At 44.9% G+C, this 8753-nt stretch overlaps 1 pseudogene; it reads right to left on the bottom strand.

The window, feature by feature from the left end:
• Nucleotides 1-4887: 4887 nt before the first annotated feature.
• Nucleotides 4888-6580, bottom strand: LOC138648495 (histone-lysine N-methyltransferase EZH2 pseudogene; annotated as a pseudogene).
• Nucleotides 6581-8753: the final 2173 nt, after the last annotated feature.

Here is an 8753-nt window from a genome sequence, read left to right as displayed (position 1 = left end):
ATTTTTTTTTGTTAGGGAGTTATAAGGGTTAAAAGTTGACCAGCAATTTCTCATTTTTACAACACCATTTTTTTTTAGGGACCACATCACATTTGAAGTCATTTTGAGGGGTCTATATGATAGAAAATAATGAAGTGTGACACCATTCTAAAAACTACACCCCTCAAGGTTCTCAAAACCACATTCAAGAAGTTTATTAACCCTTTACGTGCTTCACAGGAACTGAAACAATGTGGAAGGAAAAAATGAACATTTAACTTTTTTTTGCAAACATCTTAATTCAGAACCATTTTTTTTATTTTCACAAGTGTAAAAACAGAAATGTAACCATAAATTTTGTTATGCAATTTCTCCTGAATACGCCAATACCCCATATGTGGGGGTAAACCACTTTTTTGGCGCACCGCAGAACTTAGAAGTGAAAGACCGCCATTTGACTTTTTCAATGCAGAATTGGCTGGAATTGAGATCGGACGCCATGTCACGTTTAGAGAGCCCCTAATGTGCCTAAACAGTGGAAACTCCCCACAAGTGACACCATTTTGGAAACTAGACCCCTTAAGGAACTTATCTAGATGTGTGGTGAGCACTTTGAACCCCCAAGTGCTTCACAGAAGTTTATAACGTAGAGCCGTGAAAATAAAAAATCGCTTTTGCTTACACAAAAATGATCTTTTCGCCCACAAATTCTTATTTTCACAAGGGTAACAGGAGAAATTAGACCACAAAAGTTGTTGTGCGATTTCTCCTAAATACGTCGATACCCCATATGTGGGGGTAAACCACTGTTTGGGCGCACCGCAGAGCTTGGAAGTGAAGGAGCGCCGTTTTACTTTTTCAATGTAGAATTGGCTGGAATTGAGATTGGACGCCATGTCGCGTTTGGAGAGCCTCTGATGTGCCTAAACAGTGGAAACCCCCCACAATTGACCCCATTTTGGAAACTAGACCCCTTAAGGAACATATCTAGATGTGTGGTGAGCACTTTGAACCCCCATGTGCTTCACAGAAGTTTATAATGTAGAGCCGTGAAAAAAAAATCGCATTTTTTCTACAAAAATGATATTTTTGCCCACAAATTTTTATTTTCACAAGGGTAAAAGGAGAAATTAGACCACAAAAGTTGTTGTGCAATTTCTCCTGAGTACGGTGATACCCAATATGTGGGGGTAAACCACTGTTTGGGCGCACCGCAGAGCTTGGAAGAGAAGGAGTGCCGTTTTACTTTTTCAATGTAGAATTGGCTGGAATTGAGATTGGACGCCATGTCGCGTTTGGAGAGCCCCTGATGTGCCTAAACAGTGGAAACCCCCCACAAGTGACACCATTTTGGAAACTAGACCCCTTTAGGAACTTATCTAGATGTGTGGCGAGCACTTTGAACCCCCATGTGCTTCACAGAAGTTTATAACGTAGAGCCGTGAAAAAAAAAAATTGCATTTTTTCTACAAAAATGATATTTTTGCCCACAAATTTTTATTTTCACAAGGGTAACAGGAGAAATTAGACCACTAAAGTTGTTGTGCAATTTCTCCTGAGTACGTCGATACCCAATATGTGGGGGTAAACCACTGTTTGGGCGCACCGCAGAGCTTGGAAGAGAAAGAGTGCCGTTTTACTTTTTCAATGTAGAATTGGCTGGAATTGAGATCGGACGCCATGTCGCGTTTGGAGAGCCCCTGATGTGCCTAAACAGTAGAAATCCCCCACAAGTGACCCCATTTTGGAAACTAGACCCCCCATGGAACTTATCTAGATGTGTGGTGAGAACTTTGAATGCCCAAGTGCTTCACAGAAGTTTATAATGCAGAGCCGTGAAAATAAAAAAAAAAATTTTTTCCCACAAAAAAGATTTTTTAGCCCCCAAGTTTTTATTTTCACAAGGGTAACAAGAGAAATTGGACCCCAAAAGTTGTTGTCCAATTTCTCCTGAGTATGCTGGTACCCCATATGTGGGGGTAAACCACTGTTTGGGCGCACGGCAGAGCTCGGAAGGAAGGAGCGCCGTTTTGGAATGCAGACTTTGATAGAATGGTCTGCGGGTATTATGTTGCGTTTGCAGAGCCCCTGATGTACCTAACCAGTAGAAACCCTCCACAAGTGACCCCATTTTGGAAACTAGACCCTCCAAGGAACTTATCTAGATGTGTGGTGAGAACTTTGAATGCCCAAGTGCTTCACAGAAGTTTAGAATGCAGAGAGTCATGAAAATAAAAAATATTTTTTTTTTCCACAAAAAAGATATTGTAGCCCCCAAGTTTTTATTTTCACAAGGGTAACAGGAGAAATTGGACTGCAATAGTTGTTGTCCAATTTATCCCGAGTACGCTGATGCGCCATATGTGGGGGTAAACCACTGTTTGGGCGCACGGCAGAGCTCGGAAGGGAAGGAGCGCCTTTTTGGAATGCAGACTTTGATAGAATGGTCTGTGGGCATTATGTTGCGATTGCAGAGCCCCTGATGTACCTAAACTGTAGTAACCCCCTATAAGTGACCCCATTTTGGAAACTAGACCCCCCAAGGAACTTATCTAGATGTGTGGTGAGAACTTTGAATGCCCAAGTGCTTCACAGAAGTTTATAATGCAGAGTCGTGAAAATAAAAAAAAATTTTTTTTTCACAAAAAAGATATTGTAGAGCTCAGAAGGGAGGGAGCACCATTTGACTTTTTGAGCGCAAAATTGGCTGTCGTGTTTGGAGACCCCCTGATGTACCTAAACAGTGGAAACCCCCCAATTCTAGCTCCAACCCTAACCCCAACACACCCCTAACCCTAATCCCAACCTGTTCCATAATCCTAATCACTAACCCTAACCATAATCACAACCCTTACCCCAAAACAACCCTAATGTCAACCCTAACCATAACCCTAATCAAAACCCTAAATCCAACACACCCCTAATCCTAATCTCAAACCTAACCCTAATCCCAATACACCCCTAATCACAACCCTAACCTTAACCCTAATCCCAAACCTAACCCTAATCCCAAGCGTAACCCTAATGCCAACCCTAACCCTAATACCAACCCTAATCCAAACCCTAACCCTAATCCCAGCTCTAACCCTAACTTTAGCCCCAACCCTAGCCCTAACTTTAGCCCCAACCCTAACCCTAGCCCTAAGGCTACTTTCACACTTGCGTCGTTTGGCATTCCGTCGCAATCCGTCATTTTGGACAAGAAACGGATCCTGCAAATGTGCCCGCAGGATGCGTTTTTTGCCCATAGACTTGTATTGCCGACGGATCGTGACGGATGGCCACACGTCGCGTCCGTCGTGCACTGGATCAGTTGTGTTTTGGCGGACCGTCGGCACAAAAAAAGTTAAATGAAACGTTTTTTTGTACGTCGCATCCGCCATTTCTGACCGCGCATACGTTGCCGTAACTCCGCCCCCTCCTCCCCAGGACATAGATTGGGCAGCGGATGCGTTGAAAAACTACAGCTGCTGCCCATGTTGTGCACAATTTTCACAACGTGCGTCGGTATGTCGGGCCGACGCATTGCGACGGCCCCGTACCGACGTAAGTGTGAAAGAAGCCTAACCCTAAATTTAGCCCCAACCCTAACCCTAAATTTAGCCCCAACCCTAACCCTAAATTTAGCCCCAACCCTAGCCCTACCCCTAACCCTAACCCTACCCCTAACCCTACCCCTACCCCTAACCCTACCCCTAACCCTACCCCTAACCCTACCCCTAACCCTACCCCTAACCCTACCCCTAACCCTACCCCTAACCCTACCCCTACCCCTAACCCTAACCCTAATTTTAGCCCCAACTGCTGTTCTCCTGCCGGCCGGCAGATGGAGACAGATGGCGGGCGCACTGCGCATGCGCCCGCCATTTTCTTCTGCCGGCGGCCAGGGGGAGCAGCAAGAGGATCCAGGGACACAGGTGAGTATTGTAGGGTCCCCCTATTTCTCTGTCCTCTGATGTGCGATCACATCAGAGGACAGAGAATTACACTTTACTTTTTTTTTTTTTTTTGCGGTCGCCGGTAAACAGTTAATTACTGGCGATCGCAAAACCGGGGTAGGTAAAACCGACCCCGATCATGCTCTTTGGGGTCTCGGCTACCCCCGGCAGCCGAGACCCCAAAGATTCTCGCGGGGCCGGCCGGCGGGCGCACTGCGCATGCGCCCGCCATTTTGAAGATGGCGGCGCCCACCGGGAGACACGAGGAGCATCGGGGGAGATAGGTGAGTATTGGGGGGCCACCTGGGACCCCTTTTCTCTGTCCTCCAATGTGCGATCACATCGGAGGACAGAGAAATTAAAAAGAGATCGCGGTTTTTTTTTGTTTTTGTTTTTTTTGCGATCGCCGGTAAACAGTTAATTACCGGCGATCGCAAATGCGGGGTGGGTTAAAAAACCCCCGAATCATGTTCTCTGGGGTCTCGGCTACCCTCGGCAGCCGAGACCCCGGAGAAAATCGGCTTCTGGGGGGCGCTATTCACTTTTTCCACAGCGCCGTTAATTAACGGCGCTGTGGTTTAAGTAGCCTTAGCGGCCGCCGTTAAAAGGCGTATCGGCGGTCGCTAAGGGGTTAAAGCTCATAATTTTTTTTCCCGCAAAGCAGATAATCAGTCCTTTGGCCTAAAGCTAAACAAAATAGTCCATACAGCTGTACAGGGTTCACCTCTTCACAATATTGTCCAGATTCTCACCGCTCAGTCTGACCAGAAGTAAGAGGTCTCTCCAGTTTCCACAGAGACCATGTCTCAGAGATGTTTCTATTGCTACACACAGTTATGAGCAAGTCAAATGCCCCTCTTTTTTGTTCAGAGAAGTTCAGGTATATTTTATTTGAGGTGGGAGATGTACCACTATACATTATTGCCAAAAATTCACTGGTACAAAAAAATGAATAGTTTTTAGTTTTTTTGACATCACTATAAATTAGTTTTACAGTACTCAGTTAATTCAGAACTTCAGCTCGCATTTTTCATTTCATTCTTTGTAGGTAAAAATTGTGCCAGTATTAGAAATTCCTGAAGCAGTTAACGCATGGGCTGCAACAAGAGGTAGCTGGGCCATCAGGGGATTTCCATTTCTCTCTCAATACCCACATATTTCAGCTTGGCTATATCTGTAATCAAAGAAGAGTTCTTCACCCGTCTGGGTGGCTCTCTTAGCAAATATGCCTATTCTGTGCTCTCCATTCACCATCACTACTTTTGCATAGCAGTTTGGATTCACAGAGTGGTTAGCAAAACGAATTTTGTTGCCTTTGCGAGTTGTATTGACTACAAAATCATTGTTCAAGTTAAAGAGGAAGCTGCACATGTATTTATCATACACTTTCCCTCTTCGATCTGCTTCATCCAGAGATATGATTTCCCCACAGTACTCAGAGATGAATTCATTCTTCTGTACAGGATCTTTGATGAAGATTCCACAACCAGCCACATCAGAAGACGCAAAAAGCAAATGCTGAAGTTCTTGCAGGAGACATTTTTGCTGTCCCAGTGATCGGCAGCACCACAGGTGAGACACAAGTCTGGGTCACACTCCCGCACAGACAGGTAACATGGGCATTGCTTGGTATTACACTGCGCTTTACAACGACATCCTGGGAACCGGTTTTGGCACACGGAGCTGCACTGACAGAACTTCTCACAGGAATTCTGTGCAACTACACAGGGACAGGAGCCATCGCAGGGCTGGCGAGGATGGTCGCAAGGCTGGTAATTGTAAACGTGATTAGAGGAGCCATCCTTTTTCAACTGGATTTTCCTGCACTGTGCGGCCCACAACCTGTGTTCCCGTTTCTTCTTTCTTGCTGGCGTATCTACATCTTCAGCAAGGACTGGAGCAATGATATTAGATTCCTTTACTCTAAACTCATACACCTGATGTGAAGTCTTTGTACCAATCAACCTTGCAATTGCACAGAAGTTGTTGTAATAGGTGCCAATGAGAACTCTAAACAAAGAAGCTTCAGCTCCACTCCAATCCACGTTCTCGGGGTCTTCAATATTTGGCTTCAGTTTGACGGGTTTTTTGTAACAAAAGTTAGCTTCAGAGGAGCTGGAGGTCTCATCTTTGCTTTCTTCTTCTTTATCATTGCTCTCCCCACTGGTTTCAGTGCCGCCTTCTCTGTTACTATCTGTGTCCTTTGATTCTGAAATATTAACAGTTGGTGTGCTTGGTCTGCTGGTGTTGTTGGGAAGTCTACCTCTTCGCCGACCACCAGGACTTTTAGGTAGGGTTTTTATCCTTTCTGCTGTCAATGCGGAAGCAAATTTTCTTGCTACTTCCAAAAGTTGGTAACAGTTGGGTACACAAGGTTTTCCATGATTTGCACCCTTATTATTTTTTCTTTTGTACATATTTGGAGTGGCATGAAAAGGATGTAAAAAACAGTCGTACTTGAAGCAGCGCCTACAAAACAAAGTGTGGAATAAATGTGGGCTCTGCTCGCTTTGTAGAGATTTTGCATTTGGTCCATCGATATTTGGGGTGCGTTCTGGAGGTAGAGCTCCTGGCAACTGTTGTTCTGTTAATTCCTTGGATTTCTCTTTTAATGGGAACCTGTCACCCCCAAAATCGATGGTGAGGTGTAAGCTCACCGTCATCAGGGGCTTATCTAGGTCATTCTGTAATGCTGTAGATAAGCCGCTGATGTTACCTGAAAGAGGAGAAAAAGAGGTTAGATTATACTCACCCAGGGGCGGTCCTGCTCCGAAGGGTGTCTCAGGTCCGGAACAGCGTCTCCCATCTTCATAATAGGTTATCTTTGTGTGGAAACTTCCTGAAGAAGAAGCCATGAGCTTCGAAACGCGTTGAATAAACCACCCGAACATTTTACAAGTATATCTGGATCTATTATTTGTCGCAGCAGCGCAGATGTAATCCACATTTCATCTATTATAATGGAATGAAGATGGGAGACGCTGTTCCGGACCTGAGACACCCTTCGGAGCAGGACCGCCCCTGGGTGATTATAACAGTTCTGAGAGGTCGCAGCGCCGACCTGTGGATCTGCAGCAGCTGACAAACTACACGCTTGTACTGTGTACTACCAGGTGAGCAGTTCTCTCACAATTGATCAGAAACAATACTGAATATTATTGAATAATTCTTCAATAAAAGTGCCATCTTGATCCAATACCTCCCATGTAAGGAATGTTATGCAGCACCATCTCATCTTCTACCATAAAATGTTGTTGTAGAGGTGACCAAGAATACATGATAGCCACAGAGGCTACAGCAGGTAGCACTTTGATGGATGGGTTTCTTTAATATTCACTTAACTTAGTCTAAAATTAAAAGAATGAGGCTAATATTGCAAAAAGTTTATCACCGAGACATATGCTGTACTGTTTGATAGATTTGGTGCATTTAAATACATGTGAGAATCATTTTACTTCTATAAACCTCCTTTTCTATGATTTTTGTTTAATATTTTGCCCCCAAAAACTGGAATATGCTGTTCAAAGCTCACCCTGTCTTGGCATCAGAACAATATCTGTCTCATTGCTTGCATTCAGCGTTGCTTCCCTGCATACAAAATTATGCTGGAAGACCGAAATATTCACATGAAGACACTCCCTGATATCGTGCACCATACCAGTTTCCTCTCATTCTAAAGGCCCCTTCACATTAAGCGACGCTGCAGCGATACCGACAACGATCCGGATCGCTGCAGCGTCGCTGTTTGGTCGCTGGAGAGCTGTCACACAGACCGCTCTCCAGCGACCAACGATGCCGGTAACCAGGGTAAACATCGGGTAACTAAGCGCAGGGCCGCGCTTAGTAACCTGATGTTTACCCTGGTTACCATGCTAAAAGTAAAAAAAAACAAACACTAGATACTTACCTACCGCTGTCTGTCCTCCAGCGCTGCGCTCTGCTTCTCTGCACTCCTCCTGTACTGTCTGTGAGCCGGAAAGCAGAGCGGTGACGTCACCCCTCTGCTTTCCGGCTCACAGACAGTACAGGAGGAGTGCAGAGCACAGCGCCGGAGGACAGACAGCGGTAGGTAAGTATCTAGTGTTTGTTTTTTTTTTACTTTTAGCATGGTAACCAGGGTAAACATCGGGTTACTAAGCGCGGCCCTGCGCTTAGTTACCCGATGTTTACCCTGGTTACCAGTGAAGACATCGCTGGATCGGTGTCACACACGCCGATCCAGCGATGTCTCCAGGGAGTCCAGCGACGAAATAAAGTTCTGGACTTTCCTCAGCGACCAACGATCTCCCAGCAGGGGCCTGATCGTTGGTCGCTGTCACACAGAACGATTTCATCAACGATATCGTTGCTACGTCACAAATAGCAACGATATCGTTAACAATATCGTTATGTGTGAAGGTACCTTAAGAAGAGGGATGTCAGCATGACCATTAGCGATGTCCCAATCATGCACAAAAGCAAAGCTGGCAAACCCTTAAGAAGATGGTGGTGGACAATGCCAAGATGATAGTGATGAAAAGGTGAATATTTAATTAAAAAAAAGAAAATTAGGCAGATTTTTTTGTCTTTACTCTCTACTTTCCCATACTCGTGTATTTTCCATTCAACTGAGCTTGCATGTGTTCTCAATCAGGAGATGGAAGCATGCCCCTTCCAACACCTTGGCAGGAGCTTTTGTTTGTTATGAAAAAAGGATCAGCAATGTTGCAATCTAACATTCCAAATAACATAACAATCCCATTTCTATCACATTCGCTGTGCAAGGGAATGTCAGACGACCTCTTACATAATAGATGGTTGGTCAGTCCTGCTAAAATTAGTGTGTTTGGCCAATGT

The sequence above is a fragment of the Ranitomeya imitator genome, chromosome 1 (genome assembly GCF_032444005.1).
Source record: "Ranitomeya imitator isolate aRanImi1 chromosome 1, aRanImi1.pri, whole genome shotgun sequence".
In the NCBI taxonomy this organism is placed as follows: Eukaryota; Metazoa; Chordata; class Amphibia; order Anura; family Dendrobatidae; genus Ranitomeya; species Ranitomeya imitator.
The sequence above is the reverse complement of the archived record's forward strand: the minus strand, read 5'-3'. Positions and strand labels throughout refer to the sequence as shown.